Source organism: Pteropus medius, unplaced genomic scaffold (genome assembly GCF_902729225.1).
Source record: "Pteropus medius unplaced genomic scaffold, Ma_sr-lr_union100, whole genome shotgun sequence".
Taxonomy (NCBI): Eukaryota; Metazoa; Chordata; class Mammalia; order Chiroptera; family Pteropodidae; genus Pteropus; species Pteropus medius.
Genome location: NW_024349225.1, coordinates 2,722,186 through 2,732,251, shown reverse-complemented (window position 1 = coordinate 2,732,251; position 10,066 = coordinate 2,722,186). Strand labels below are relative to the sequence as shown.

General features: G+C 39.8%; 1 non-coding gene across 1 annotated transcript; it reads right to left on the bottom strand.

The window, feature by feature from the left end:
• Positions 1–8,654: 8,654 nt before the first annotated feature.
• Positions 8,655–8,773, bottom strand: LOC120617848 (5S ribosomal RNA). The gene has a single exon (XR_005657073.1). It is a non-coding gene; the product is annotated as a 5S ribosomal RNA (ribosomal RNA).
• Between the last annotated feature and the right edge of the window lie 1,293 nt (positions 8,774–10,066).

Genomic DNA, 10,066 nt, shown 5'->3' with positions numbered 1-10,066 from the left:
GTTTTTGAATTCATGTTAATGTCAGCTACATACACAAAAAAGAATAACAGTCAATATTGATCTGAATATAGTCTGTAATAAATAGATTAAATTTAACACAAATATCATCATATAAGTGTTTATAAGGAGCTTGTGGAAAAACTGGATAGAATGTATGCTCTCCTTAAGTGGAAAAATTTTTCATAAGAAGATTGCATTGATTTTATAGAACATATGGAGCTTGTTGGCAGATGGGTGGGAGTAGGTGGTTCCTGACACGCAGAGGGGCCCTATGAGTCCATCTTCCTGCTTTTTGTCACAAGAAGAGAAATAATAAGATTGATGCGCACACGAGGTGTTTCACTCTCTGTTTCAAAATAAGGTCTGTGAAATTATGATACTTGGTCTCTATATTTTTTTGCATGCTGAGCTTTTTTTTCTTTCTCTTTCACTAGTCTACTGTGGTTAACTCATCAGCAAGCTTAATGGCATAATTCTAGCTGAAATGAATGGTTTAAAAAACTGAATTGATAGGATTGACCAGTTATTTCATCTTCGAATCCAGGTAGATCATGGACCGTGGGGTGTGCACATGTTTGTACTTGAAAAGCTATGTGTAAATTTAATAAAATTTAAAAATCAAAATCAGTAGTGGTGTTCACAATTAAAGAAGTCCCCGGTTATACTTATGGTAACTTGTTTTCATTGACGATTTCTTCCACTCGATCCAAAATAAATGTGTTTCCTAAGTTTGTAAATATATTGTGTTTTCTCCACAAAGTACTTTTGAATTTACTGATAGGTTCAATCTCAAATTTGGTACATATTAAAATGTAATTTTCTTTCCTATATTGTTAACAGTTTAGTATATATACTTCTAGACTTAAACCAAAAAAATCTGTGTATGTCTCACACAAAATGTAGATTGACTGAAAGACAGCATTTTGTAGTAGCTAATGCTTAACTGCAGGTTTTTCTTGTACTTAAAAATATATACATAGATAATATACCTATATCTATGTACCCACATGAGTGTATGTGTGTGTGTGTGTGTGTAAAGTAACACACAAAACCTTTGTTAGTATCAGTACAGAATTAAAGTGATTACCTCCAGGTAAGGTTAAGATGGAAATGGGATATGAAAACAGACAACCCACTTTTTAATTATATACTTCAATATTGTTTATAATAAGAACATACTATGTTTGTAAAATATTTTTCTTGTTTAAATTTTTATTATTATGAGACTTTTAACTTCATTTTGTACAAATACAAATTAACCAGAAGAGTATAATGAACTCCCATATGCCCATCACCCAGCTTCAACAATTGTAAACTCATTGCCAATTTTGTTTTATCTATATTCCCATCCATTTCCCAACTCCTGTCTTATTTAGAAGCAAAACCCAGTTATAACATTTCAATTATAAATATTTTAATATTTAATTCTAAAACAGGACTCTATTTTAACATAAACACAATACCAGTTATCAAATCTAAAAATTTTCATAGTAATTCTTTAATATCTCATTGGTATTGAAAGGCCCTCAGAAATGGCTTAGACAGCTTTTCCATTTTAGAGTTTATTTATTTGAATTAGGAGTGTTCTCTTCCAGAGATATACCATAGGAGATGAGGGAGCTCACAGCTGTGCTCAGCAACTAGCAGCAGATAGAAAAGTAAATCGAGTCCACTGGCAAGGAAGCTGACCAGGGGTGGGGAAGGCCTGGGGTCACAAATAGGAACCAGGGCTGGAGAAAAAAATGTTGTCATTCTGCCCTTTCCCCATCCTGTATTGCCCAAGGCAGATTTCCCTTCCTTCTGGTACTGGGGAGGCAGGATGTCACAGCACAGGCTAGAAGCAGAGGGCTTGCTTCAAGGCAGAGCTCTGAGCTGGTATGATTGCGAGCAGATGGCAGGGAGTGTAGCTGGCCTGCCCAGGCCCTGCGATCCCCCTCCACACATGTCCTGTTTCTACTGCCATGTGGACATCCATTATAACAGAGTGCCTGCCTCCAGTAAAAGATGATTTTTTGAGAGCAGTTGAGCACACTACCTCACCCCTCCCACAAACGCACACAGCAACAAACATACACACCACCAACTGCCCGGAGAAGCACAAGCTTGCTAGACTTCTGTCCCTCTCCACAGACGCATTTTACTCATCAAGGCAGCTAATCATACCGCAGGAATGAGGATGAGCTCAGAGGGCAAATTCTGAGAATGGTGAGTTTGAGGGAAAACAAACACCCCATACCAGAGAAAGCAGAATTCATGGAAGTCAGAAAAGGAATTTAAAGCCAGAATGACAAATACGCTTCAAGAGATGAGAGAAGATACTGGAAATATGAAGTGAGAATAGGCAGTTCAGTAAAAGAATTAGAAATATTAAGAATGAATCTTGTCCGACCAAGACAAATACTGCATGGTATTACTTAGAAATGAAATCTAAAAAAAAAAAACCCCAAAAAACAAAACAACAAAAACATCCTTCAAATCGTCATGTTGTACACTTCAAATATCTTACAGTCCTGTCAATTATACCTCAATAAAGTTAAAAAAAAAAAAGTTAAATTAAAAAAAAGAATCCTGTAGTTTTTGAATAAAGAATCCGATGGACAGCTTAAATAAAGTATCTAGTAAATATCTGAGCTAAAGAATTATGCTGAGGAGGACATCGAGGAGGCAAGAGAAAAGGATGGGGTAAAGAAGAGAAAAGAGAGAGAGAAGGAACTTGGAGAATCAGGTGAGTATCAAAGTCTACTTCTTAGAGACACCGGAAGCAAAAAAAGGAAATGGAAGGAGGCCAATAGTTCAAGCAATAATGACCAAGAATTTGCCAATGTCACACGGCTAGTAAACGGCAAAGCCAGGAGGTAAGTCCAGGTGATCTAGATGGAGCACATACCCTGAGTTTCATTTATCATCTTAAATGCCAGTCTAGGGGAGGAGAATTAAGTTGGGAATAGGGCATAAGGTGGGAAAAAGTATATGCAGAACAGGGGCAACGCATCAACCGGGAAGTGTGTTATAGGTGGGGATAAGTCTGGGTGTCTCAGCTCAATGTGACTGAGGTTCTTAAAAACAAATACCAAAATCTCCCAAACACAGAAACCACAATTTAAAAATAACAGGAATACAGCCAAGTTATTTCATCTCTCTAATCCTCAATTTCTTCATCTCTAAATGGGAGACTATAACCCCAATCTTGCTGTGAAGATTGTATAATATAATACATCTAGAACTTTGAGCACAGGACAATAACTGCATATACGCACATAAAAATTAAATTTTTATTTATTAAAAAATTCGATAATATCTGTTGAAGATCTTCTGTGCACCAGGCAGTAGAATATACTGGTGAACAAAACAGACAAAATCTTTAGGGCGGAAGAGGCAATAAACAAATAAACATAAATAGGTAATGTGAGGGAGCATGAGAGCTACCAAGGAACTTAGAACAGGGTCAAAGGATAGAGAACGGGGTGTGAACACCTGAAGGACAGTTGGGAAAGATCTGGCCAAGGAAGTGGAGCTCCTGGCAGAGAGAGAACAGCAAGGGCAAAGATCCTGGGGTGGGAGAGTACTTGACCCGTACAAGGAGTGGCAGAATGTCGGTATGACAGGAGCAGAAGGACCCAGGGAAGGGCGGTTGCAAACTAGATCAGAAAGGTAACCAGTGGCCAGATCATTTGGATCTTCACCTGTCACTAAACATTCGGTTTCTTTATCGCCATTTGAAAACTTTGTCCTTGCCTGTCCCATGAAATCAGAGGTGTCAATCATGGAGGGAAGCCCAGCATGTGCTCTTCATATGTTCGTCTCCAAGATTTAGTATGTCAGAAGAACCTCTGCCTCCTAATTGTAGCAGAAGACACCTCACAATTGAGTTTCCTAGGCAATTTGCCTTTTCCCTCCTGGCCACAGGAGGTATCTTTAGATCCTCAGTGGTCATTCTAACCAGTCCTCTAATTGCCCTTGTCCAGGTCCTTGGGAATTACTTGGAAATGTTTGAAGTCCCAGAGCCAGTCACTCTCTGAGTCACCCCTTAGTCCAGGGGAGGTAGCCAGGAAGCAGTCAAGTCTTAGGGGAGGTTATGATTTAGCACTGTTGGACTCTTACACAGCCCTGCCTACACCCGAGGGTAACCCTATCCCACCCCTGAAGGCTGGGGTGTCCACATTCTTTAGAAAGACATCCCAAACATGACCTGATCCTTCCCTCCTCCAGCGAAGACTGTTGCTTGTCGCTAATCACAGCAGAAGATTCCTTTCATGACCTGTACCTCTCAGAGGGGTGTTTTGGCTGCAGCTGCCCGTGTCGGAATCAAATACACCCTGTTCTGGTTTTTACCTTCCAGTCATCTCCAAATTTGTACTTAGTCTGGAAGGCTGTCCAATTTTTATTTCCATAAACCTGGTAGTTCAGTTTGCATAATTATTTATTGACACCTTCATCTATGTGTTTAAATTGCATTAAAACAAACAAACAAAAAGCCCATAACTAAGGTGATGAGGGAAAGAACTAATTGCCACCTATGGGAGTTTTATTTAAATTTGGCATCTAGAACTACCAGAAAGAGAAGAGTCAGTGGTCCATAAGATTGGAATCCAGTATTTTCAGGCTGGAAAAGTTTCAGATACAGTTTTAGAGGTTTTAGTTGCAGCTACAAATATTAACAAACACAGACAGTGTCAGAAAGAGGGCCATTTCTGGACTGGCCCTTTTATTCTGAACACCATCATTATGAGAAGGTAAAGACAGACCTCTTAGCTCCAAATATCTTTCTTCTGAAACTGGTGGGAAAGGACTGAAAAGTGCATCCAATGAAGAAAAGGATCTATTGACTTTTTAACTCAGAAATATACTGGTTGACTTGACTTCTTATAACACTGCGCCTAAGCACACTTCATTTCCTATGAACAGTGATTTTACAATTCCACTCAGAATTTCTCTATCCCAGTTATCTTTAGGAACCTGGCACCCATTCCCACTATCATGCCACGAAATGGCAACAGACAGATATTTTGAAGATTAGATGCGGATAATTAGAGCTATCAGTTACCTGTCCTCATGAAATTCCACAAAGGTTTTGATGGCCCCTTGGCCAGCCATGGTCAATTCTGGAGCTGTGTACCTTCGTGAGAGCTGGCCTGGGTAGGGATAAAAACAGGGCGAAGAACAGTTTAGCTCATTTCATGCATGAGAGGTTCATAAGTAACTCTTCTTGGAAATTAGGGTATTTCTGACCTTTTGAGATTGATGCCATGAACAGAAATGACTCCACACTCCCAGAAAGTGACTTCACATCAGTCAAAAGCCACCTTTGTGCTAGAAGAACCATGGACCCGACTGGCCACTTCTTGGACTTCATTAGGCTAAAAGGTGAGGATGTTGACTCATAGGAATCTTGGGAGCTAATGAAATAAATAGCAAGGTATTAACGTTCTTTGAAAGGATTTCCTCTCTGATCTTATAGCGGCAGCTTCCATTCCCCCTTTTGCTGTGCATCCAGAAAAACAGAGGAAAGGAAGGACTTAAAATAACTGGAGGCACATACTGTGGACATATGTCTTCTCATTAATATAATTTAATATCACCAAGTAGAGCTGTCCCCTGGTAAACTACTGTAATGGCGAATTTTCATCATACACTATCCAGCTGTTTTTATTTCTCCTGTTTTTACCATATAATTTCAGCCACCAGAATATAGTGGCACTCAATAAACTTTGCAGCACATGATAGATTAGAATGAACATGAACTTTAGAGTTAGAAAGGCCCAGCTTTGAGATTTGGTTTTACTACTGACTTAGGTACTTAATGTCTTTATACGTCTCTAAGCACAAGATACTTAGGTCTCTGTGTATTTCCCTGTTAAACTAACCTCGATGTATCAGTCTTCTCCACCTGCCGTAACAAAATACTAGACTGTGTGACTTAAACGACAGATATTTATTTTCTCACAGTTCTGGAGGATGGAAGTCCAAGATTAAGGTGCTTTCAGGATGAGTTTCTGATAAGAACTCTCTTCTTGGCTTGTAGATAGCCTCTGTCAAGCTGTGTCCTCATATGACCTTTTCTTTGTGGCGAGAGCTCTGGTGTCTCTTTCTCTTCTTCTATGGACACTAGTCCTATTGGGTTAGGGTCCCACCCTTTTCCCCTCATTTATCCTTAATGATCTCTGTAAAGGCCTTATCTACAAATATAGCCGTATTGGGACTTCAACATATGAATTTCAGAGGGACACCACTGAGTTCCTAACACTGAACGCTGTCACAAGCATTCCTTCACACTATGTATGTACAGGACCTAGCCTTGTTCCTAGAGCATGGACAGCCTCAGTGGGTATTGGTTCCTTTATCTCTTCCCTCTGTCACTTGCCTCCTTAGTAGGTCACTTTCTCCTCTACACATGAGAAGCCATCTTTGCATAAATGGTGTAGACATTTACAGAGTGAACAGAGGGATTCCCAAGACTTCACTTTGGTAAAAAAACTTCTCCTTTCCTTTACTGGTGTGGTTTCAGATGTCCCCCTGGGCCACTCTCTCCTTGCTGAGAACTGTCCTTCCCGCCCAAAGGGCTAGCTCAGCCACAGCAGCCTGTTCCTTCTCCAAGACCCTAGATTGACAACTTGAGCCATATTCTTTCTCTTGGGAATTTGGGTTTGAGATTCGGTCTCTGCCGAAGGAGAGAAATCCAATCTGGAGGGAATGAGGTTGATGATATTAATAGGTGACGTCGGGAGCTCAGTGTGTACCAGGTTCTGTTCTAAGGGTTTTCACATCTTGGCTCATATAACCATTACTACAAATCTATGAGGTAGATATGGTTATCATTCACCTTTTTACAGATGAGAAAATTCAGTGTGAAATTTGTCCAGGGTCACAGAGCTATGAAACCTAGATATGGGCACAAGTGGAGGATGGTACCCCTGGCCAGAGAACTCTCATGGTTCTGTGGGCCCATCCTTCTTTCTCATGTTCCAGTGTCCTGTTAATATATTCCTTTTTGGCTTGAATAGTTCGAAGTGGGGTTTTGTTCTCTGGGAACTGAAGAAATTTGTACTAAGATGATTGGCCCTGCCTACCAGATCTGTTACATTATGTTTTTGAGTTTAAAAACCATGTGTAAATGACTGTGGACAGTGGTTTTTTTGTTTTTGTTTTTTTAAATGACGATATTCCAAAGTTTAAAGTATTTAAATATAAATGAAGAAGCCCTCAAGAAGAGATTTCAAGAGTAGTAAAAGCAGCCTTTTCTGGATAATAGATGGTTTTCAGCAGTAGGGGTGGGTAGACTCTTCATTGACAGTGTGGCCCACTGAGGATATTAGATGTATGTGTGTGTGCACATGCAAGTGTGTAGGGAGATAAGCTGTGTGCTCCCATCAAGCCCTGGAAAAGCTGCAAGGCAAAGTTGGGAGCTAGTACATGTGTGGGGCAGGGGGCAGGTGGGGAGAGACTGCAAGCTGAGCCAGGTGGAAGCTTATACCTTTAAGACATGCTTCAAAGGCTGTTTGTGACCTAAGGTGAAATCAGCAAAGGATGATAATGAATACATTGAAATTTGCGAGATACTTACTAGTGCTTAGATTTTTTTTTTTACATCATGCTGAAAGTACCAATTATGTACATGAATTATCCTTTCTAAAGTGGACTTGATTGATATATATTGCTGTTGTATGAACTTTTTAGAGTAAACAATTGGCTGAATCTGGTACATTTTCATTGGAGTCACTCATGATCTGCCAGAGTGGGTCTGCCTGATGTACTTGACTCTAACTGTCCTGTCCATGTGGTCAAGTGCCAGAGGAGCTGGCGGTGTCTCAGAACAGATTCATCTTTCTCCTCCCAGCCTGAAAAAATACAAACTAAACATCTTGACATTCTTTCCAGAAAGACAGAACAATGAAATAATTCATTTGTGGCCTAGGTCGGCAGGCATGGGTGTGGAGGACCTCTCTCCTTTGATTTAGGTTCCTTTGAAAGGCAGAGAGCTTTTCCTGAGAGGTGCATAAAGAGAAATGACCCAGAGAGGTAATGACCAGAAGGCTTGGTGGTCAGAGATGAGGGGGCATGAGGAATGAGAGAGTTGGGACATTTGGAAAGATGACGAAATGGAGACAGTGTGTGACATAAAGGGGTGTAGGTACGGCGGGGCCTCCAAGAGACTGGAGAGCAAACCCAAATAACCATTTCATGCTTTCATACCATCTATGCCTGCACAGTCTTCTATTTACTCCAAATATTTTACAAGTATTTGAGAGTAGTGTGACTTTCTGGCTTGGCCAGCCTGGGGCAAGGCTGGGCTTTGGAGGGTAGCTTCCCTCCTCCCAACTGAACGGGATGCAAGCAGGAAAGAAAAAGGGCTCAGACTTTTGAGTTAGAAATGGTTCTTCCCAAGTAGATACCCTGACATTCTCCCTAAAGGGAGAACTCATATCACGGACACCACATTGCACAATCTGGAGTCACCGTTCACGCTTTACACTACTCTAGCTCCTGGAGTAGTGCTATGCACTGCATGTGAGGCTGTCCATGACAGTTCTACATACTCACATAGCTTTCTTTAAAAAGAAATTTTTTTAGGCGAGGCAACCCTTGGTTGACCTCTTAGATTGCACGGACCTTGTCAGGTTACAATCTTTCATTTATTTTTATTTTTTCGTTTTTTACGCCTACAGCACCTGGTCTTCCTAAGTGGTCTCCCATCCAAGTACTAACCAGGCCCGACCCTGCTTAGCTTCCGAGATCAGACGGGATCGGGCTTCTTCAGGGTGGGATGGCTGTAGACCATACTCATATAGCTTTTAAAAAAAAATCACTAATTTCCTACTTTGTTTTTATTGATAAGAAGCTCTTAATGTATACTACCATTAAAGCACTCTTAAATTGGGTTGTTCTAAAATGTTCTCTTCCTTTCCTTTTCTCTGTCAACTAATATTTTTTTTGTAGGTGTTACTATAGGCTTATTTTATTTTTGCTGTCAGTCAGTGGTTCTAAATTGGAGGGAGCCAGGCATAATGGAATTACTTGGGAAATGTTTTTAAAATATACCTGCCCAATATATCAATGGGAGAATGGATAGGCAAATTGTGACATGTACATACACATACTATGTAACGCCATTTATATGAAGTTTGAGAACAAGCAAAACTACTCTATGGTGGTAGAAGTCAGCCTAGAGAGGTGATATTGATTGAAAAATTGCACAGGGAAATTTTTGTGGTGATGGATGTTTTCTGTATCTTGATCTGGGTGGTGGCCACGTGGATGTATCTATATGACAAAGTCATCGAGTTGTTGGTACAATTCAGATTTGTGCTTTTTATCAAATGTGAATTACTGCTCAGTAAAATACTGTCTAAAATATTTTATACCGCTCAGTCTCTACCCTAGACCCAAAGAATAGGATGAATACCATATGGGAGCCAGGGATACAGAGAGGGTGTGTACTGTGAACAAGCTGATTTTCTTTCCATTACTGTAAACTGCCAAATATCCTTTTAGGAATTTGAATTAGACTGAGGATAAAAACAAATAAAATAATTATATATATATATATGGAACTTAAGATTTGTAGAAGGTCCCTAGAGACCATCAGAGTTTTCCTAAGAGAGCCTGCTTACTTTCCGGTTTGCCTTGATTGGGGAACTTGTTTTGTGTTGCTTTCAGTGATTTCAATGGTTTGAAGGTATAAATTAATAAATTAATGTGAGGAAAACATTGGAGGTAGGTGGAATTGTGGAGGCCCACGAGATTCTGCCTGTATTTGTAGTTGGAATCAGGCTTAGAACAAGTTGAAATATTTGGGGGGATATTTAATATTGACAAGTTCCTAAAATTCCAGTATTTTAAAGTAAGCATGTAGTGATGTGTTTGGAACCTATCCCATGAACCAAGCTCCTATTCATTCTGACAAGTATTAAGGAGACCATGAATATGATGCAGACTTAGGAAACAAGTTGTTTTTCTTTTTTTTCTTTTTTGAAAGTAGCTTTTGACTATCTTTTATGTATTTATTCAGAGAATGAAGGCTTTTTCACTTCGGGTTGGACTTCGTATTTAAAAAAATCCTTGGCCTAAA